The sequence below is a fragment of the Phoca vitulina genome, unplaced genomic scaffold (assembly GCF_004348235.1).
Source record: "Phoca vitulina isolate PV1807 unplaced genomic scaffold, GSC_HSeal_1.0 scaffold29, whole genome shotgun sequence".
In the NCBI taxonomy this organism is placed as follows: Eukaryota; Metazoa; Chordata; class Mammalia; order Carnivora; family Phocidae; genus Phoca; species Phoca vitulina.
The window spans coordinates 1,090,128-1,113,800 of NW_022589732.1; the positions used below are offsets into that span (position 1 = coordinate 1,090,128).

General features: G+C 35.0%; 1 pseudogene; it reads left to right on the forward strand.

The window, feature by feature from the left end:
• Positions 1-13,896: 13,896 nt before the first annotated feature.
• Positions 13,897-15,734, forward strand: LOC116644197 (annotated as a pseudogene).
• Positions 15,735-23,673: the final 7,939 nt, after the last annotated feature.

Sequence of the window (23,673 nt, forward strand, 5' to 3'; positions counted from 1 at the left end):
CTTCCCATACCCTTCCAAATCCCACAAAGATAATGTCAGTGGGCCTAAATGGATACCCTCATACAGGAGGAGAGGAACACTAAGCTTGAGGAATTTACTACTTTCATAGAAGGCAAAAGTAAACCTGCTCTTTGGGGAAAGACCACCTCATCTCTCAAGGTTGCTCCCTGCAAACATGAAACTGAGGCATTCCTGGGCAAAATACAGTCAGGGTCTTGCATTCTTGGCGTATCAAACCAGAAAGTATAGGAAACCTCATGGCCCATGACAGATTGCCCTCCCAACAATTTTTATTTTCCAGTCATAAACCCAATCTCATCAAATCTTGGCATTCATGAGACTGTTTTTCCCTCCTTAGTTTAAATATTTAGGTTTACTTCTCTATAGTGCTTTATTTTTTTTTTAATTTTTTAAATTTTTTTCTTTTTTTCCTCTTTTTTTTCTCTTTTCTTCTTCTTTTTTCTTTTTTTCTCAGTCTGAAAAATTTGTTTTTGATGTAGTGTTCCATGACTTTAAAAAAATAGGCATTATTTCTAAAGTTTTCTATAGCCCTGTATATACATTTATCCAATCTATAAATAGTTATTGAACACTTATTATGTCAGGAAATGTATTACAGGTTAAACTAGGCTTGTTCCTGATTCTCATCCCTGCTATTTCTCTCAAGAATTATAGACATGCAGTAGGAGTGCCTGGGTGGCTCAGTCAGTAAAGCACCTGCCTTTGGCTCAGGTCATAATCCCAGGGTCCTGGGACAGAGCCCTGTGTTGGGCTCCCTGCCCAGTAGGGAGCCTGCTTCTCCCTCTCCCTCTGCCTCTTCTACCCTCTCCCTTTACCCCTCCCTCCCGCTCGTATGCTTTCTCTCATGCTCTGCTCTCTCTCTCAAACAAATAAATAAAATCTTAAAAGAAATTAATAGACATGCAATATGATTTTTGTAATATTTCCAAAGTATCCGATTTTGTAGTTTTTTTCTTCATAAATTTTCTTCCTCAAATTTGATCTTCCTTAATCAGATTAAATCTTTTTCATGCATGCTTTTCCTAACCTTTCACTGCCTACTATCCCATGCTTTTGGGAATCCATCACTGTAGCATAACAAAGCATCATAAATAAAATAAAACGATTTTCCAACAGTACCTGCATAAGCAGTTTTTAACTTTTGCATTCTGCTTTTTGTGCCATAGTCACAACATTCAACTTGAGACGTAAATCCATCTGTGTCCCCTGTAGTCTTCTACTTTCCCTCTCCAAACCTGCAAGTCGCTAAAACTATGTTCCAGGTTTCTTCTGGCTCCCTCAATGCTCCTATGTAAATCTGTATCTACAGAGAGCAGTTGGTAGGTTTCATGTATTTTGGCAGGCTTGCTGACGCATCTTAGATGCTTATTCCAGAAAGGGAGCACACATTCCAAATGACAATTCAATTTCAGCCTATATATGCCTACCTCACTCCTTCTCATTAAGATGCTACAAATGACCCTATTTTTCTCCTCCTCCAAGAAGTAGTAACATGATTCCAAACACCTGTTATTGCCCATGCCCCCCCCCCTTTTTGGTTGGTGAAGCAAGGAATGTCAAGCCATCTCAAGAATGTACAAATTTAGGGGCACCTGGGTGGCTCAGTGGTTAAGTGGCTGCCTTCGGCTCAGGTCATGATCCTAGGGTCCTGGGATGGAGCCCTGCATTGGGCTCTCTGCTCAGAGGGAAGCCTGCTTCTCCCTCTCCCACTCCCCCTGCTTCTGTTCCCTCTCTCACTGTGTCTTTCTCTGTTAAATAAAATCTTAAAAAAAAAAGAATGTACAAATTTACAATTAACTATATTGAATTTCTGATCTTTCTACTCTGTGGCAGGTTCTATACCATGTTAACCTCTTGGCATTAGTTTTGATTTCCTCTTAATTCTTTGAATCTTTTTTCTTTCTATGTGTTTTATGATTATTTTTTTCATATTATTTAAGAAGGCTTTATCCTGATACATAAGCCAGTGTGTTGACAGGCATTCTTTGATTCCCTCAGTTTCTCTCTTAGGAAAGCTAGCTTGTATGGATATACTAGATCAGAAAGCAAACACATCCTATCCCTGCCAGCAATTTAAATAGATCCACTAAATTAATGCTTACAGATCCCAAGTTGAAATTTTCTCCTTGAAAGCTGTTAGAGTAATGATTTGATGGGACTGTTTCCTAGAAATCAAAGAGACTCATACAAACATTGCCTTCACCTTGCTTGACCATTTTACTCCCCTCCCAGATAATTTCTGCTAAAATTAAAATTGGGATGCCTGTGTGACTCAGTTGGTTAAGTGTCTGCCTTTGGCTAGGGTCGTGGTCCCCCAGTCCTGGGATCAGGCCCATGGAGGGGCTCCCTGCTCAGTAGGGAGTCTGCTTCTCCCTCTGCTCCCCCCCACCCCAGCTCGTGCTCTCTCTCTCAAATAAATAAATAAATAAATCTTTAAAAAATATTTAAAAAATAATTATTATAACTACTTTTACCAGAATATCAAACTCATTTTTCCTTAGTAAACAGTTATGTTAAATGATATTTGCCATTTAATGAATACTTACTGTGTTCAAGGTTCTTTATTTCATGTATCAAATTCTAGTATAGGTAGCTCTTACAATGTGTGCTGTAAGTGAAAACTATGTAATTCTAATTGCTTTCAAATATCAAAATGGTGAAACTGAGAATCAACATCAGTCAGATTCCAGATCCATGCTTTTAATCACTGATATACATATAAGCAATTATATATTAATTTTCATAACAACCTTGCAAGGCTAGTTATCCACAATTTAAAAATGAGGAAACTTAGGCAGAAAGAGGTTAAATACATTTCTGAGGGCCATCTACCTATAAGTAGTAGATCTCAGATTCAAACCTAGGGTTCACTGATCTCTTTTACAAAGCACATTGCCTTTTGTATAAATTTCCTTTATCCTAATTAAAGCTTGCCAAATAATAGCAAATAATCATTGTATCAGCTATCTAATGACAAAATAATCCTATATAACAAACAACCACAAAACCTCAATGAATACATTTTAAAAAATGTATTTATCTCCCAAGTCCATGTGGCTCTACTTACTTGGGCTGGGCTTGTTCATGCATCTGTACTCAGCAGTAGATCAGGTAAACAAGTTTCTGATCCTGGCTAAGATGACTTGCATGTCTTGGAATCGGTTAGCTGTCAACTGGTTTAGGATGGTATTAGTTACAACAACAGAAGCAATTTGGCTCTGCTAGCCTGAATATGCTCTAATGGAAATGGCAGAAGTTCAAGAGAAAAAGTGGAAATACGAGATTTTTTTTCAAGCTTCTGCTTATGTCATATCTGCTAACATCCTATTGCTCAAAGCAAGTCACTTAACTGGGTCCAGGATATCAGTGGGAGGACTGCAAGGTTACATAGTAAAGGGTGTGGATTCATGAGTGGTGAAGCATTGGGACCATAATACAATTGGTCTGCTATATTCATTGTCATTGGGACTAAGTAAGTCATAGAATTATACATTTTGTTATGCGTAAGAGCTTATTAGTAAAGTTTCAGGAATTTTGTGAGCCAGTTTTTAAACCATTAGCTTGAAATCAGCCCATAGTGAGAGTATTTATGCCACAAAATAATCAAACACTACAAGTCAGGGCTTTGTAGTTTACCAGCACACCATTATATGTATCTCAAAACTTTCAATCTAATTCTTCTCCTATGTACAGAAAATTTCAAGTGATTATGTGATCAAGTTCCATTTCTATTTTACATCAAAGAAACAATATATGCATTATGATTAGGTTGCTATTTTGCTTTCTTTCCTTAGTTACCTTCTATGTATGCAAATAGCCTAAAATTAATGGTTCTAAAGATAGATGGCTCATCATTTCCTGAGCAGGTACAGTAAGAATAGTAATTAAGTAAACATCATCAAGGAAATTACTTATGAGCCTAAAGATTCCAATTTGCTAATTTTAAGGGTATTTTAATTCATTCATTCTGTGTTTTCAGCATATCTGCTGTAGGTAATCCCAGGGGCAGCATGAGGTTATAGAATCTATGAATTTTTGTGGAACATTTGTAATTTAGGCTGACCTAGAATCATAGATCATATGTGGAGTTCCTTCTATCACTCAAAGGATTTGAGCATAGGTGTGTCTTTTTCATAAGAAATAAAATAAAAATTCATTCTATTTCAGATACAAGTAAAAATGTTTCACAAACTGCAACTGATGAAGCTGGGAATGCAGGAAATGAAAATCTTTATAACCTTTTAGCCATTCCCCAAGTCTCTAATATCCCACCACTGTTGCCATCAAACAGAAAAGAAAAAAAAGGTGCCAACAGGCCATGATTTAAGAAATTACACAATACTAGAAAGAGTTGAAAATAACTATGGATTGGTGTTTTCCTTTCCTCAGTAGGTAAGGAAAGTGTGAAGTGATTCTTCTTATTCTGTGAAAATTCTAACTATAGTAGTAAGTTGTGAAACTGTACCCAATATTTCTTTCTTATTAAAAAAATGAAAACACTGAATTTAAGTACATAAACATATGTCCTCTCTCTTTCTTTCCTTTTTTGTAGAATGTAAAGGTAAAGACTATGCCTGAATCCAAACTGTTTTAGTTCAAATTTAAGCTCTGTGACTTTAAGCAAGTATTTAACCTCTCTATGTTCATTTTGTTCATCTCTAAAAAGTGGATAAAAACAGTATCCACCTCATAGGGTCATTATGAGTATTAAAAGAATTAATACACATACGGTACTTAGAACAGTGCCTATAAATTCTCGAAAAATGTGTGCCATTGTTATATGATACTCAAACGATTTTCGTTCCAGTTAGTTTTTAAAAACTAATTAGTTAACTCAAAAATTTAAATCATATTAGTTGTCATTATTTAAGATGTTCCTTTATTTCTCAAGGATTTGTTTGTTACATTAGTACACTTTTGGAGTTTGAAGATATTGTCTGAGGAGGGCATCAGCGGCTCAGTTTCAGGGTGAAGAAAAGAACCTCCCATTTCAGCTTTGAAGGCCATGTATATTAATCTATACAGAAATGTGTATAATAAAGACCATATGAAAGAAAACATGTGATATCTGTGTCACTTATAAATCTATATCCCTGAAATAATAGGATATACAATAGGCCTAAGTGTTCTTAATAATGGTCTTTGTTTTAGGTATCTTTTAACTAGAAAAAAACTTAGACATATTAGAAATATTTATTTGTGTTTTTATATCTTAATAATTATAACTTCACACTGAGGTCAATAAGAAATTGTGAATTGTTATCTCTTGTTGGTATATGCCTGACAAAGTCCCAGAAGACATATGGGAGAAGATAAGAGTGGTCCTGGCAATGGAATATGAATTACTATAAAAGGTGACTTTACAATTTCATAATGTATTAATCAGAGATACAAAAACCATTTATATTTTGTGAGCATAGAGCTTAATTATACAGAATAGATCACCGGAAATCTCACATGTACAAAAACATACATTCTCACTGAAAAATCCACTGAGGTAAAAATTGGCAATTGAAAAGTTATATTCTATAAAATGATTTTATTATACAGTGCTTCTATGTAGAGCAAAATAGGTATAAAACAAGTGATGTTATTTATAATTCTCTTTGAGAAATCATGTGCTGTGGCAATATTAGGCAACATCTGTAAAACAGATCCAGTTTATTTCTCTAGGCAGTATTTGAAGATATGGGTAGAGAAGAAAATGATTGAGGTTATAAACATGGAAACTGCTATACTTTTAATTAATATAAATATATATTCTCATGTATATATATTATTATGGAATATAAATGTATTCTTATATTTTAATTAAGAGAAATATGACTAATATTTATACTTATTGAAGATTAAATAGTCTCAGACACTTAATATAATAGTCATGGAATATATTATTAGGAAACAATATTATATAGCTTCAATTTTAATTTAAAAATGTAAACTATGACACAAATATGTGGAGGCTAAATAATATACTACTAAATAACCAATGGGCCAATGAAGAAATGAAAGAAAAACTTAAAAAGTACATGGAGACAAATAAAAATAGAAATACAATGGCCCAAAATCCTTGGGATACAACAAGAGCAGTTCTAGAGGGAAACTTAAAGTGATACAGGCCTACCTCAAGAAACAAGGAAAAACTGAAATAAATAATCTGATCTTACACTTAAAGGAACTATAAAAAGAACAAAGTCCAAGTCAGCAGAAGGAAGGAAATAACAAAAATCAGAGCAGAAATAAATGAAATATAGACTAAAAAACAATAGAGAAGATCAATGTTATCAACAGCTGATTCTTTGAAAAGATAACAAAATTGATAAACCTTTAGCCAGGCTAATCAAAAACAAAAACAAAAACAGAGAGAGAGAGAGAGAGAAAGAACTCAAATAAAATCCAAAACAAAAGTAACAACTGACACCACAGAAATACAAAGGATTATGTGGTTACTGCAAAAGTTTATATATATGCCAAGAAATTAGGCAACCTAGAAGTAGATAAATTTCTAGAAATATAAAATCTTCCAAAACTAAATCAGAAAGAAATAGAAAATCTGAACAGACCAAGTACTAGTAATGAAATTGAGTTGGTAATCAAAAAACTCCCAACAAACAAAAAGTCCAGGATAAGATGGATCCACAATGAATTCTACCAAATACTGAAAGAACAGTTAATACTTATTCTCTTCAAACTAATAAAAAAAAAAAATAGAAAAGGAAGAAAAGCTTCCAAATACATTTCACAAGGCCAGCATTACCCTGATACCAAAACCAGACAAAGACACTACAAAAAAAGAAAACTATAGGACAATATCCCCAGTGAACATAGATACAAAAGTCTTCAACAAAATATTAGCAAACCAAATTCAATAATACATTAAAAAGATCATTCACCATTATAATGTAGGTTTATTCTGGGATGCAAGGGTGATTCAATACTCACATATCAATGTGATACAACACATAAAAATCTTATGATGATCTCAATAGATGCAGAACAGCATTTGACAAAATTTAATGTCCATTCATGATAAAATTCTCAACAAAGTGGGTTTAGAGGGAACATACCTCAATATAATAGAGGCCATATAAGAAAAACCCACAGAGAACATTATACTCAACATTGAAAAACTGGAAGCTTTTTCTCTAAGATTGGAAACAAACAAGGATTTCTGCTCTTACCATTTTTATTCAACATAATACTGGAGGTCCTAGCCATAGCAGTCAGACAAGAAAAAGAAATGAAAGGAATCAAAATTAGTAAAGAAGTTAAACTGTCTCTATTTACAGATGACATGATACTATACACAGAAAACCCTAAAGACTCCACCAAAAAATTATTAGAATAAATGAATTCAGTAAATTTGTAGGATACAAAATTAATACACAGAAATCAGTTGCATTTCTTTTTTTTTTTTAAGATTATTTATTTGAGAAAGAGAGAGAGAGAATGAGTAGGGGAGGGGGAGTGGGAGAAGGAGAGAAAGAGAATCTCAAGCAGACTCTCCACTGAGCATGGAGCCTGATGCAGGGCTCAATCTCATGACCCTGAAAGCATGACTTGAGCTGAAACCAAGAGTCGGATGTTTAGCCAACCGAGCCACCCAGGCGCCCCCGGTTGCATATCTATACACTAATAACAAAGTAGCAAAAAGAGAAATTTGGAAACTAACTCAATTTATAACTGCACCAAAAAGAATAAAATACCTAGGAATAAACTTAATCAAGGAGGTATAAGAACTGCACTCTGAAAACTATAGAACATTGATGAAAGAAGTTGAAGATAATGCAAACAAATAGAAAAATATTCCATGCTCATAGATTGGAAGAATCAATATTGTCAAAATGTCCATACTATCCAAAACAATCTACAGATTCAATGCAATCCCTATCAAAATACCAACAGCATTTCCCACAGAACTAGAACAAATAATACTAAAATTTGTATGGAACCATAAAAGACCCAGTACAACCAAAGCAATTTTGAGGAAGGAGAACAAGGTTGGAGGTATCACAGTTCCAGATTTCCTGATCTCCTACAAAGCCATAGTAATCAAAACAGTATGGTATTGGCACAAACATAGGTATAGATCAATGGAACAGAATAGAAAGTTAGGAAGCAACCCCACACTTATATGGTCAATTTGTGACAAATGAGGCAAGAATATACAATGGAGAAAAGACAGAATATTCAATAAATGGTGCTGGGACAACACAAGAGCTACATGCAAAAAAATAAACCTGGGCTTTTCTTACACTATACACAAAAATAAACTCCAAATGGGTTGAAGGCATAAATGTGAGACCTAAAACCATAAAACTCCTAGAAGAAAACATAGGCAGTAATTTCTTTGATATTGGCTTTAGGAACATTTTTATAGATATGCTTCCTCAGGCAAGGAAAAGAAAATAAAAGTAAACTATTGGGACTACACCAAAATAAAAAGTTTTACACAGATTAGGAAACCATAAACAAAATGAAAAGGCAACCCGCCAGGTGGGAGAAGATATTTACAAATGATATATCTGATAAGGGGTTAATAAAATATGAAGAACTTATACAACTCAACACCCCCAAAACCCAAATAATCCAATTAAAAAATGGGCAGAGGACCTGAATAGCCATTTTCCCAAAGAAGACATGCAGATGGCAGACACGTGAAAAGACACTCAATATCAGAAAAATGCAAATCAAAACCACAATGAGATATCACCTTACACCTGTCAGAATGGCTAGAATCAAAAAGAAAATAAAAAATAAGGGTTGGTGAGGAAGTGGAGTAAAAGGAACCCTTGAACACTGATGGTGGGAATGTAAATTGGTGCAGCCACTGGAAACAGAAACTGGAAAACAGTATGGAGGTTTCCCAAAAAACTAAAAATAAAGTTTTCATCTTCTATGGGTAAAATATGCAGTAGTGGAATTACTGTATCATGTTGTCATTCTGTTTTTAATTTTTTGAGGAACCTCCATACTGTTTTCCATAGTAGAGGCACCAATTTACATTCCCCCTAACAGTGCATGAGGGTTCTTTTTTCTCCACATCCTCGCCAACACTTGTTATTTCTTGTGTTTTTGATTTTCATTCTAATAGGTATGAAGTGATATCTCAATGTGGTTTTGATTTTCATTTCCCCAACAATTGTGACCCTGAGCATCTTTTCATGTGTCTGTTGGCCATCTGTGTGTCTGGGTATTTACCCAAAGGAAAAAAAAAACACTAATTCAAAAAGATATATGCACCCCTATGCATATTGCGGCATTATTTACAATTGCCAAGATATGGAAGCAACCCAAGTATCCATGATAGATGAATTGATCAATAAGACACACAATGGAGTATTAGTCAACCATAAAAAAGAACGACATCTTGCCACTTATGACAATATGGATGGGCCTAGAGGGTGTTATGTTAACTGAAATAATTCAGAAAAAGACAAATACCACATGATTTCACTTATATTTGGAATTCAAGAAAGAAAAACAATTGAACAAATAAACAAAAAGCAGAAATATCCCCATAAATACAGAGAACAAACGGATGGTTGCTAGAGAGGGGAGGGATGGAGGGAGTAGGAGGTACAGGCTTCCAGTTATGAAATGAATAAGCCACAGAGATGAAAGGCACAGCATAGGTAATAAAGTCAGTGGTATTGTAATAGTGCTGTATGGTGACAGGTGGTAGCTACCCCTCATCGTAAGTGTAGCATTATGTATAGACTTGTCTAATCACGATGTTGTACACTTGAATTAATGTAACATTGTGTGTCAACTTTAAAATTAAATTTTTCAATTTAATATAAATGAAACTTAAATTATGATAGGTAATCACTCAAGAGTTAAGTCAATATTCAGAAGCCCAGATTCAAAGGGTAGCACTTGCCAGAACAACCTGAACGATCCTCAGAGATTAAATAAATAAATAAATAAATAAGACTTTAAATATTAGCCTTTTTAATAATATGGAGGTATTTTTAGTACATAAGTACTTCAATTATATTAAATGAAATTTAACTTGTCTATATAACTGGACTTATTACTCATCATGGTAAATGGCCTCTGCACATACAGCACTTATCCTCCTGCTCACTGAAAGGACCCGATCTAAAAGAATGTATCAGGTCTGTCAACATTGGACCATTTAATCAACCAGGTTTTTTTTTTTTTTTCTGATACATCTACAGAAAAAGAAAAAAAAATGTTTTTAGGGGTAAGATGAATGCTTTTGTGGATCCCTCTACAGATTAAAATGGTTGACTCAGCATTTTGAGTACAGTGTAGAGCCTAGAGAAGCAACCTGATGGCACTTTAGTTTATTGTACTTAACAGCACTCAGGACAAGTGTTTTATTCACATAGAGTTCCCCTGGCTGAAATTAATTTCTCCCTTCTTTGTGCTTGCACAGCCCATTATTTCTTCCTCTCCTACTGCATTTACCACATTTTACCTTATTCCAAGATCTACTTTTGTGTGTGTAAAAAGTTGAAACATCAATACTTATAAATATCTTGAGAAACATTTTAAGGTTTTTCTATTTCTCCCCTCCTTCCCCATATATCCTTCTCCTCTAAATCAATACTCTAGAGCACATGCTTGCTACACAGAATGCCAAGTATAGGTCAATTTGCACCACTATAAAACAAACCAGCAACATGGGGAGTGAAAGAAGAGTGAATTAGGATGAAGGCATAATGCCATATGTTATATATTTATTTAGTCTATACACTGACATGCTAGAAAACTATCAATGTCTTTTTATGACCAAAAAATGTTTATAGTATATAGCATGTCATGAAAAGCAAATTATTTATATGAATTTGAGGTCTCCTCAATGGCTGGAGACTATTATCTTCTCAGGAGCAAATTTAATCTCCAAATAAAGTCTTATGCTTCTTTCTTCCTAGTACTTAGTGATCTACACATAAAAAGTACTAAAGATCTTTGTTAAATTATATTACTCAAACCAATGAAGTTACATCTGCTGATTCTTGTCTTTAGCCAATGATGTGTCAAACATCCCCTTTCTACTCAGTATCTATAGGTCACTACCCTTCAAAATAAGAAATTTTTAACCAACTTAGTGTTAGCTGTCTTCGTTGCAGTCTGGGGTGTTGAAGAACAGAGAACAGATACATCTAGTCAAGAGGAAGAGGATAAAATTGAAAGTTTTAAATTATCTTATAACCAGCTGTATAAAAAGTTCTACAAGCCTACCCTTTCAAATCATTTATAGGCCATCATCTGGATAAAGGCACATAAGCCTTAAAAGTGAGACAGAAAACACAAGAGCCTTGAAATGGAAACTCAATATAACCAAATTAAGTTTTCATCTGAAGTAGAAGAGAAAAAAAAATCCATCATAAGTTTTGACCACTATGTATTTTGCTGCTCATCCATAAGAAGGTGAGACCAGTAAGTATCATTTGTGCCATCTACTACCATAGATTCCCTGCCTCTTATGAAGACATGGGACAAAGTCATTATGAGCTGGTTTTAAGAAACTCTACCATGGTTTAAATAAGACACTCAAAAAAGTATTTTAAAAGTATAAAACAAATTAGATACTTCATTTGTTCATGTGACACCAGACAAATCAGTTTAAATACATACTGATATATTTCTTGAAGCAAACGGTTGTTTGGGGTCACATGTAAAGACACCCTTAAGAGAGAGAAATAGAGGAGCTGACAAATGAGAGCCTATAATGATCATACTGAGATATGATACTTATTGTCCTCTTTTCCTCCTCCCCCATTTCATAAGGACATTTGGCTATTATGACATTTTTTAAAAGAAAAAAATTAATCTAGAAAGAATGATTGATCCATAGATATAAGACAATGAAATTATATGTAAAAAGAAACCAATGCAACAGAATGTAAAGTGTGGCAAGAAAGAAACTAATTGTGCCTAATCTGTCTTAAAAGCTGAATTTTGTCAGGTGATAGTTTCAAATTTAACTTGGTATTTGTATCAATATGGTACCTTGGAGTATTAGGATATTTTCTGTAGGCTTACTGTCTATGTAGTATCTCTGTACACATAGTCTGTCTCGGGCTATGTTTGAAGATTTATTATTTATTTATTTGAGAGAGAGAGCATGCGCACGCACATGCAAGGGAAGAGGGGCAGAAGGAGAGGGAGAGAGAGAATCTGAAGGAGACTCCCCACTGAGCATGGAGCCTGATGCAGGAGTTGATTCCAGGACCCTGAGATCATAACCTGAGCCAAAATCAAAAGCTGGATGCTTAACTGACTGAGCCACCCAGGTGCCACTCCCTATGTTTGATTAAGGGTCCTTTATTACTCAGTTTTGTTGTATCCTAAACAGTCAAATCATTATTTTAGCTGAACAACATTTTTTGTGGGAAAAAAAAAAAAGTAAATGCAATGTAGGATATGCTGTAATAAAAGAAGTGTCACATGAGAGACCAAAGAAATAATCTCCCTTATCATTATGGCATCACCAAATAAATCCCTGTAAGGCTGTGAGGTTTGTTCTGTGAATATCTGAAATAAGGCTTCTTTATTGCATTTCATGAACTGTCAACACCTTCCACAACACGGAAGATTAGCGCATGATCTGTCCCACAAAATGTGTGAATCCACAGATACTTTGTGGTTATATGACACTTATCATAAATAGAAAATCTTATTATCAAGCTTCATGACATATCCTGACATATCTTAAGAAACGTAGAGTAATCAAGAGACTACATAAAATGTAGCTACAGTGCAGTAGTTATTCCATTTTGATGTTATGCATAATTAGTTTTACTATCATCTGTGATTTGTAAAAATGAGACCTGTAGGCATTTCTTTCAGCTTAGAAATACAAAACTTTAAGAAGGTTGTCATGAAGAATAATAAATGAAAGTTACTGTGAAGGACTTTACAAATATGAATAGCCATATACTATCAAATAATCAAAGGACATTTTTAATGTGAATGAACTGAAAATTTATATAAAAGTCCTTATTTATAATTAAACAGTTCAGATGAGTTGCTCTATTGTCATCAGACCACCCAAATCAGTTCTGGACTTATATTTTAGGAGGGAAATCTATAATTTTAGAGCATATTCAGAGGAAAACAAGGACTCATCCTTTGAAGGAAGCTGTGGTGTTTGGGAAGAGGTAGATTGGAGAAAAGATGAATCAGGAGAGATACAATGTTTTGAGTCATTTATATATGGCTGTCATGTGGAGAAGAATTAACTGTTCTCTGTGTCTCCAAGATAACAGTGGGAGAAAATTTTTGATTCCATATAATGTTGACTCCTGAGCTCTCTATAGATAGAATAGCCTACCTCAAGAGGAAATAGATTTGTAGTTGCTAGACATATTCACATACAACTTGGCTTAATTTTTGTGGAGAAGTTTCAAACGCAGGAAAAGCAGTAGTAAAAATAAATCTTTCCATTTTTGAAGTATTTAACACCTTTATGAATATTATACAATGAATGTGAACATATATTGCAACAACAAGGAGTCTCATATATGTGTCCTAATGATGACACTTTTATTAGGAAGAACAGAAGGTGATACAGGCCTACCTCATTTTAAAGTGCTTTGCAGATATTACAGTTTCTACAAATTAAAGGCTTGTGGCAACCCTGCCTCAGGCAAGTCTATTAGCACCATTTTTCCAACAGCATTTGCTCACTTCATGTCTCCGTGTCTCATTTTGTTAATTCTCACAGTATTTCAAACTTTTTCATTATCATTATATTTTTATGGTGACCTATAATCAGTGGTCTTTGATATTACTATTGTAATTATTTTGGAGTGCCACAAACCATGCCTATATAAGAAGGCAAACTTAGTGGATAAATGTTTTGTGTTCTGACTGCTCCACAGACTAGCCACTCCCCCATCTCTCTTGCTCTCCTTAGGACCCCCCTATTCCCTGAGACACAGACAGATTAAAATTGGCTCATTTAATAACCCTATGATGACCTCTACGTGTTCAAGTGAAAGGAAGTGTTGCACATCTCTCATTTTAAATCAAAAGCTAGTAATGATTAAGCTTAGTAAGGAAGGCATGTCAAAAGTTGAGATAGGCCACAGTTAGCCAAGATGGGAATGCTCTTTGCATTTTTCTTTAGAAGTTCTTGAAGGAAATTAAAAGTGCTATTCCAGTGAATACATGAATGATAAGAAAGTGAAACAGCCTTACTGCTGATATGGAGAAAATTTGAATGGTCTGAATAGAAGATGAAACCAGCCACAACATTCCCTTAAATCAGAGTCTAATCCAGAACAAGGGCCTAACTCTCTTCAATTCTATGAAGGTTGAGAGAGGTGAGGGAGCTATAGAAGGGGAGTCTGAAGCTAGCAGAGGTTGGTTCATGAGGTTTAAGAAATTAAGCTGTCTCCATTACATAGAAGTTTAGGGTGAAAAAACAAGTGCTGATGTAGACATTGTAACAAATCATCCAGAAGATCTAGATAAGATAATTCATTAAGGTGGCTACACTAAACAACAGATTTTCAATGTAGATGAAACAGCCTTCTTTTGGAAGAGGATGTCATCTAGGACTTTCATAGATAGAGAGAAGTCAAAGCCTGGCTTTAAAGATTCCAAGGACAGGCTGACTTTCTTTTTAGGGGCTAACACAGCTGGTGACTGAAGTTGAAACCAATGCTCACTTACTATTCTGAAAAATCCTAGGGTCCTTAAGAATTATGTTAAATCTCCTCTGCCTATCTTTATAAATGGAACAACAAAGCCTGGATGACAGCACATCTGTTTACAGCATGGTTTACTGAACATTTTAAGCCCATTGTTGCCACCGACTGCCCAGGAAAGAAGATTCCTTTCAAAATATTGCTACTCATTGATAATGCACCTGGTCATCCAAGAGCTCTAATGGAGATGGACAATGAGATTAATACTGCTTTTATGGCTGCTAATACAACACTCATTCTGCAGCCCACGGATCAAGGAGTAATTTTGACTTTCAAGTCTTATTATTTAAGAAATACATTTTGTAAGGCTATAGCTGCCATATATAGTGATTTCTCAGATAGATCTGGGCGAAGTCAATGGAAAACATTCTGGAAAGGATTCTCCATTCTAGATATCATTAAGAACATTTGTGATTCATGGGAAGAGGTCAAAATATCCACACTAAGAGGATTTTGAAGAAATTGATTCCAACTCTCATGGATGACTTTGAGGGGTTCAACACTTCAGTGGGGAAAATAACTACAGAGGTGATGGAAATAACAAGAAAACCAGAACTAGAAAGAGATCCTGAAGATGGGACTGAATTGCTGCAATTTCATGACAAAACTTTAATGGATAAAGAGTTGCTTTTTATGGATGAGCAAAGAAAGTGGTTTCTTGAGATGGAATCTGCTGGTGAAGATGTGAAAATTGTTGAAATGACAACAAAAGATTTAGAATATTACATACATTTAGTTGATAAAGTAGCAGCAGGGTTTGAGGGGATTGACTCCAATTTTGAAATAAGTTCTACTGTGGATAAAATGCTATCAAACAACAGTGCATACCATAGAAAAATGGTTTGTGAAAGCAAGAGTAAATCTATGTGGGAAACTTCACTGCTGTTTTATTTTAGGAAATTGTCACAGCCATCCCAACATTCAGCAACCACCACCCTGATCAGTCAGCAGCTGTCAACATTGAAGCAAGATCCTCCACCAATGAAAAGATTATGACTCATTGAAAGCTCAGATTATGGTTAGCATTTTTGAGCAGTAAGAACTTTTGAAATAAGGTATTGTACATTTTTTAGACATAATGCTATTGCACACTTAATATACTACAGTATAGTGGAAACATAACTTTTACATGCATTGGGAAACCAAAAACTAATTTGACTTGCCTTATTGCAATATCCCCTTTATTGTGGTGGTCTGGAACCATACCAGCATTATCTCCGAGGTATCTTGTGGCCCTCACTATTTCTAGTTGAAGCCCCTTGTGTGAATAGCTACTGTGCTAGTTTTTATGATGCCTTCTCCTCTTGATAAAATTAGTTAAACGGAAACAACTCTATTTATCTACATTCTAGGATAACAGCAATAACTTGGGGTAGGGAGAGATGTTGGCATGGATAGTTTCTCTCTTTGTATCATCACAGAAAGCCTAACGGCCACTCAATAATGTGTATTGATTTCATACATACATACATACATACATACATAGCATTGAATCGTCATTCAATGGATGTTATTGACTAAGTAATCTCTTTAATAAGCCTCTCCCCACTCTGAAGTTTTTCTCATTATGAATCTTGGGGCGGGCCTAGTTTGGATGGAGTCAGGAAAGCTAAACTCCAATTGAATGCAATGTGGTAGTTTTGTTTACACAAATATTACAGAGAAAGTCTCAAGGTAAGATGTGGTTGTTAAATTAGGCCTTCTTATCATGCTAATGCATGTATGGCACATGTCAGCTACCGTAACATCACTGATGTTACAGTAAATTTGAGAGAAAGTTAGATGTTCAGAAAAATTAGAGGACTTTTAGAGATCCTATAGGTATTTCTTTTAGCTTAGAAAGAACTTTGGGAAACCAAAATGTATAAATCATTATAAAAGTCACAGCTCTATATCTGCTGAGATAAAAATCCTAGAAAATTGATTCATCAGGAAATTTCTGTGGGTAGATTTAAGGGGAAACTAATGAGGTCAGGGTTTCAGGAGAGCTGTTTTGAGCTGTGTTCAAGGGGAGTAGACTAAAGATCTTGTTTGCCAATAATGTAAAGTTGTAAGTGAATTTGTTTCGAGCCTCATGAAAAACTCAAAACTAGAAAGATATATCTGTGAAGGCAAGAACAACCTGGGACTTGTGGCAAAATGATTGTGGCTGTCAGCTATACTTACAATTGCTCACCATATATAATTTATTTTCAAGATTCCCTGACATGAAGTTAGGGATGGTTATGTACTTGAACACATTCTGAAAATACTCTACTGTAGTGCATAGTGAATAGAAGAGGAAAGACCAGAGAAGGGAAAAAAGGCTCTCAATAAAAGAGGTTCAATCTATGGAGAAATTCTTTCTTCTCCATCCCTCCCAAGATTTCTTTCCCCTAACACCAACTCCTTTTAAATTTTGACTAGTGACAGCAGAAGGTATTACAAGACATGCTATTCTGGGAGCCATTTTAGTTGAGCTTTGTTTACCCACAAATATAAAGACTAGATGTCGCTTTAATCCTTAAGGTTAATCTACTTGTATATCATTGGAAAATAACTATTAGTTTAAAAATATATATTTAAATTCAATTAATTAACATATAGTGTATCATTCATTTCAGAGGTAGAGTTCAGTTATTCATCAGTTGCATATAACACCCAGTGCTCATTACATCACATGCCCTCCTTAATGCCCATCACCCAATTACCCCATCCCCCCATCCACCTCCGCTCCAGCAACCCTCAGTTTGTTTCCTATAGTTAAGAGTCTCTTATGGTTTCTAAACATGGAAAAAGTGTGTACAATGAATTTTTCATGCTTCCTATGCCATGTGATGTTATACCATAGTATTGATATTTTTAGTATATAACCATTAGTACTATGAATGAACAAATCAATCTTTTAAAATATCAAAATATTAAAGGACTTCTTTTTGTGATTTTAAATAATCTCAGAAACACAGCAGTGTAACATCAGTCTCTCATTGTTTCTTTTCAACTCTCAATTCTACTGTTCTAGTCTGTATTATAATTTCTTAAACTCCTGTCTTCCTCCATTCCATTCATCCTATGAAACATGGGAACATTAATCACATACTACTACTTTACAATTGTCTATACCTGCTTAAAAAGCTTTAGTAGCTCACCATTAACTATAGAACAAAAATAGGTAGCCATTGTAATTTATTGAGCAAGCTCTAATTAACAAAATGTTTTAGTGGGTTGATCTTAGTAGCAGATTAAAGAAAGGAGGTAGGAAGACTATGTACATGGTAATTTCAATAATCTGGTTAAAATGATGAAAACCTAAATGTAATAGTAGTACCTGTAACTCAGAGGGGAAAAATGTCCATGATATATTGCAAAATTTTAATTGTTTTGAGGATAGTTTGATTTAAGGAGGAAAAGAGAAAATCAGAAAGCAGGGTGACTGGGTGACTAAGAGGATACAGCTGCCAGTCACTATAATGGGGGAAAAATTAGAAAAGGCAACCAGTTTTGGGGATGAATTGATTAATTAGAAGTGGTTATTGGAATGTAAATAAAAATGTTCATTAGTTGGAAGTAGGGTAATGACTTATGTTTATAGTTGGGGACATGAAATAGGGATTTGACGATAAAGGTGAGAATTTAAACATTAAAAAGACATTAAAATTCATGGAAATGCATGCATTCTCAGAGGAAAGGCTTTAAACAGGGAAGAACATAATGTCGGAGGTTGAACTTTAAAGAACACCTACACTCAAGAGGGCAGCTTAGAAGCTAGAGTTGATAAACATTAAGCACACATGTAGGAAGAGATCCAGTAGAGTTCAGTGCTACAGAAGTTCAGCAGAAATAAACTGCTGAAATATCAAAGAGGATGCAGATGATAAAAGGCCTGTATGTTGGTGATGTGAAAAATCTCACCACATCCAAAGATGACATTTGAAGAGTAAGAATCAGTCGTGGAGACAGATGATAAATTGTGTGAAGATTAAAAGGAAATGGAAGCAATGAATAACAGTTTTGTAGCACTGCACAATTTATAATGAGTTTCTTACATACCTTAGAATATTAAGAAGTTAAGATAGTAATTGTTTGGTTCAAATAAGATAATTTTTAAAATCAAGGAGATTTGGCAATGTTTAAAGATAAAAAAGAGAGGAAAGAAAAAGACTGAAGCAGCTGGAGGAGGTAAAAATAAGAAGCTAACAACTCTATTCTGCATTACACAGGCACTGAGTGGAAAGTACAGATAAGGGAAAGAAAAGTAGCAAGTTTTACCAGGACCTACTGAGCTAATGATAAGGACGAATGAGAACCTTCACTCTGCCTTTATTGCTTTTTCCAGGAAAAAGAGAGAGATCATCTTTTTTTTTAATTTTTTTTTTTTTTAAGATTGCATTTATTTGTGAGAGAGAGAATGAGAGACAGAGAGCATGAGAGGGAGGAGCAGACTCCCTGCTGAGCAGGGAGCCCGATGTGGGACTCGATCCCGGGACTCCAGGATCATGACCTGAGCCAAAGGCAGTCGCTTAACCAACTGAGCCACCCAGGCGCCCGTGATCATCTTTTGAAAGTGAGAGAAGAACTGGGGGTTTCAAAGAGAAACAGTCTGTGATAGTTAAATTGTCAAGCAAGTTTAACTTTAATAGCATAAATTTTGGACCAAGTCATCATAGATCTCCACCACCTCTCACCAGTGTTTGGTGATATAGAACTAGAAATGTAGAAATCAAATACTGAGGAGAGATTCAATATTGAGCATTTGCTTATGGGCTTGGCAAAAATCTACAATGAGATAGAACCAAAAGCAAACATAATGTGACATTAATTTATAAGGGCCTCACGCACTAAACCATAAAGCTATTCTAAATATGGAAGTTCTTAATGTTTTTAAATAGCTATTAAAATATTTCCAGAAATTTGTACTGTAAAATTGTATACTTTCTCAATGGTGTTCTTAGTGTTCTATAATAACACTATTCTAACTCTATGAGATGCCTTATAGTTCATACAACACTTGTCTATGTATTATGTCATTTGATTTTCACAAGTCCAGACACAAGTCAACTTGAGTCAGTATAAAGAACTCAGATTATTTGAGTTGCTTTCAACTTTGTCAATCATGAGTTTTATTTTCCCCTACCTTTGATAAGGGCTTAGGAAAAGTCATGGTAATGTTATTACCATTAGAGAGGGAAAACAAATAAAACAAAACACTCCTTCATTTACTAAGCATTTTTTTTTTTTTTTTGAGTTTGCTTCTACCTATGGTTTTGGTTCTCACTCTTTGCCTTCTGCCTAGCCATAAAAACCTGGCCTGTGCCTAAGACTGTGGGTTATATAAGAATGACCTCTGCACTTACAAGCTCACTGAAAGGACTTTGTAACCTAGTTTTTCTTTGGGTCTGATAAAATTCTAGGCAGTTGCAGCAATATAATTAAACACATTCAAAGTACTGAAGTTCAATCAAACAATTCAACAAATTGTACTGAGTATCTTCTCTGTGCAAATACTATAGTATGTGCTTTAAATTTACATCACAGGGGAAATAAGAACTGTTCAGGGAAGAAGTATAGGTTTTACATGATAGCAAGCTCAAGATGTGTAAGCAGATTGGTATCTCTGTCAGGAAAGCTAATGTGCTCCTGGGCTGTGATATAAGATGTCTGGCATATGGAGCAAAGATGGTGATATACTGCTTGTTTCCCTTTATATTCTTAATATCTCTCCACATCATAGGTGTGTTCATCGATGGACTCTTAGAAAACATTAGATCTATCCAGAAGAGAGTGTCCAAAGTGGTAGAGGGACTCAAAGGAATGTAGTATCAGAAATATTTGGAAGAACTAGGAGTATTTAGCCAGAAAATTGAATATGAATGGGCAGCAGCAGAAGGATTATCATTATTGTGTATGACTAATAGAGGAGAAAATGAAGGTCCTTGTATTGACCTCATAGGAGGCATATTTGGGTTCAGAATGAGTAAGATTACTTCATGAGGATTTTAATTTACTATATATTAAAAGATAGACAACTTCTTGTCAGGGGCTTCAACATTGGGTGCAGGATTGCATTAAGACATATTTAAGGTCCTTTTCAAAGTCTGATTCTTCACGTATACTAATAATTTGCAAATCAGAGTGTGATTATATCTGTAGATAATATAAATAAAGCCCCATGGAAATAAAACAAAAAGATTTTTGGCATAAGGAATAATCTTTATAGAGTATGTACCATTTGAGTTAGACCTTGAATGGTAGGATTTTGGCTGTAATAGTGTCGGCCTCAAGCTAACAAATGATGTAAGTGTGTGAAGATTGCAATTACTCACACTACAACTTACATATGAAAAGGCAGAATTTTCATTTTATCTTAAAATTTATTTGGTCATCTTCATGAAATCTCATTCACTAATATAAAGGGGAAGGTAAATAATGTATTTTTAGTGCAATCCAGGAACCTAGATTCAATCAGTTTTTAATCAGTATTTTATTTACCCCTTTAAAGTCCATCTTTTTAGGTAAGATCCTCAGTCTTTCAGGTTTTTACCTTTTCCCCTACGTCTTATTTCAGACGGTATTTGGGGATATCAGTACAGGAGAGGTTCCATTACCTTGAAGCACTGGGACAAAGGTTCACTGGATTTGAATAATGTGTTTTGCCTCCTCTGGTCTCTGTGGTGACATCCCTTGCATGCCTAATTGCTTCTGGCCTTTCACTTGAAGTTGGTGGCTAGAGAAACTCATGGTCTGTATTTTTTCAGTGTGGTCAGGGCCTGGTAGCCATCTCTAAGACTGACAAGTCTCATCTTTTTTAATACTTTAGACATCCCTAGTCTAGAAGCTCCATTCTGCAGTTTTTGCTAGAGTATTACCTTACATTTTAAAATCAGGCTTCACAGCAGGTTGCCTAGATCTCAACTCAACTACCTTCTGAGTATACAGGAAATTTTAGCAGTTTTGGAAAGTAAATTCCTGCCCTTCCTCTGCCTAACTATGATGTTTTGTTCAAGGTTACTTGAATCTGGCCAGGTGATACCATCCCAAAGATCTAAGAACTAGGGCAGAAATTTCTCTGTCCTTGAGTTTTCCCATACGTATCTGGATATTTCTAGAGCCACAATCCCTCATCTCACATCCTCAATGTATGAGTGAGTAAAAATATTGCTGGTTGCCATCCTCTAGCACTTCTATCTCTTTTCCATTATTCTCTGAACCAAAAAGAATAGAATTTTCTCTAGTTTACCACCTACAGCCACCATCTTCCTTATACCAATCTCTGGCCTAAGCCTTTATCGTGGACTGGGATATCTTGTCTTCACTCTGGGATAAACTATATTGTTTTGACCACTAGGCCTAGCTTTGGTATGTTAAACCATAAACATATCTATATTTTATCTTTTGACAATGCCTTGATTTGAAGCCTAACAATTTGCTAAAAAAAAAAAAAAATCCTATGCTCAATGTCAAAAGTGAAATATTAACTCTTTCTTTTGTATTTCTTATGTAATAATCTAAATCCTTAGCAGAAAGATGCCTTGGATTGAATAAGTCTTATACCCAAACTCACATTAATATTTCTTAAAACATTATCCCTTTTTCCCATTATACAGATATTCTGGCCTACGAATCTGATCATGCTAACTTCCCACTTAAAGCCTTTCATAATTTCCTGTTCCTTTTAAATAATCTTTTTAAATGCTTTCCTTACTAACCAGACAAGGTTAGGACCCCTGCGTGTGCTTCACTAGTTCCCATGATTCCTCTTTCATAACACTCATTATAATTTTCCTTTTTCAATGTCTGTGTTTCTTAATAGATTTGAACTCAAAATTTCCAACATCTAGCATATTGTCCATGGATATAGCAGGTGTTTAACAAATATTTGTGTGAATTATAGCTTTAATTATATATATGAGTTTATATTTCTCACCTGTAGATCAATAAATTGGTAATCTACACAGTTCCTTTTGAAATTTGTAAATGTGATACTACTCTGAAAGATGAACCCACTGTGGCTCAGCTGACAATACCAATTTCTATTCCTCCAGAGCCAGGTTTTAGAACCAGGAAATTCACCAATAAGTGCCATCTTGTCATATTTCTTGACAAGTAATAATTTATCATCTCCTTGGGGACACCCCTACCTTGACACAAAAATTCTCTTAAACTACAAGAAGGAGATCCATCTTCATTAATACCTAAGTTGATAATGAGGACATTTCACTTTAAGATACCCAATTATCTTTCACTAATTTTTATCAACTTGCAGTTGTGCCAAGTTTTCTCACAGGCTTATTTTACCTTAAGCTGGTCCTTCTGTTTTATGAGACTTCAATTAACTAGATTTAGTCATGTTATGGCTAGAAGGATATGACTGGAAATGGTAGCATATAGCAATTTCTATGTAAATTGTTACTTCATTGGATAACATTTATGTTTGAAATTGGAAAATACATAAAAAGGAACTTTAATTTCCAACAAGCATATACACTAAAAAAAGAAGAGAGTGGGACAGGCACTATTTTGATTCTAAGATAGCAACACGACTAAAAACTATTCCAAAGAAGCAAATGGCAAGAGAGGTCAATAGGCTGTGACCTATACCTACTTTATTTTAAAAACATTTTTATTGCAGAATTTTGCATTGCATAATACTAAATGCCATTAAAAAGAATGGACAGACAAATTTAAGGTAAGTTGAGGAAGATTTTCCATTAGAAAAGGATGTTTCCATATCCATGAGGTCAGGTACTGTTTTTTTTTTCCGCCTTTCACTGGAGCCTAGAACAATGCCCCGCACGGAATAAACATTTAATACTTATTTGTTGAATGAATGAATGAATGAATGAATGAAGCAAGCAAGCATGCAAGCAAGCAAGCTAGACTGCGAAGGCTGAAAGATTAGTGGCTGTCAGCCCCGAAGCACACGCGCTGCTTTTCCAGCAGGCTGACTGGCATCTCCTCATTCCCTCACCTTTCTGGCAGTTCT